Source organism: Aplysia californica, unplaced genomic scaffold (genome assembly GCF_000002075.1).
Source record: "Aplysia californica isolate F4 #8 unplaced genomic scaffold, AplCal3.0 scaffold00098, whole genome shotgun sequence".
NCBI classification, from domain to species: domain Eukaryota; kingdom Metazoa; phylum Mollusca; class Gastropoda; order Aplysiida; family Aplysiidae; genus Aplysia; species Aplysia californica.
In genome coordinates, this window is record NW_004797368.1 from 26966 (window position 1) to 27403 (window position 438).

Below are 438 nucleotides of genomic sequence, written 5' to 3' on the forward strand. Positions count from 1 at the left end.
AAAAAAAAAACCGCGCACACACAAACACAGTTCACACGTGAGCACACATGCAATCACACGAACCTGTGCAGGTGGTTACTCACTCATTGGCAACACATGCATGCATGCACTCTCTGTGTCTCTGCCTCTGTCTCTGTCTCTGTCTGTCTCTCTCTGTCTCTCTTTCTCTCTCGCTCTCTCTCTCACTCACACGCACACACACACAAACACACACACACACATACACACACACACTCACTCACACAGCGCGCGTGCGCACACTCACACACACACATACACACTCTTACTGTCTCTCGCTCTGTCTGTCGGTCTGTCTGTCTGTCTGTCTGTCTGTCTGTCTGTCTGTCTCGCTCTCTCTCACACACACACATTTGTCTGTCTGTCTGTCTGTCTGTCTCTCTCTCTCTCTCTCACACACACACACACACACACACACAC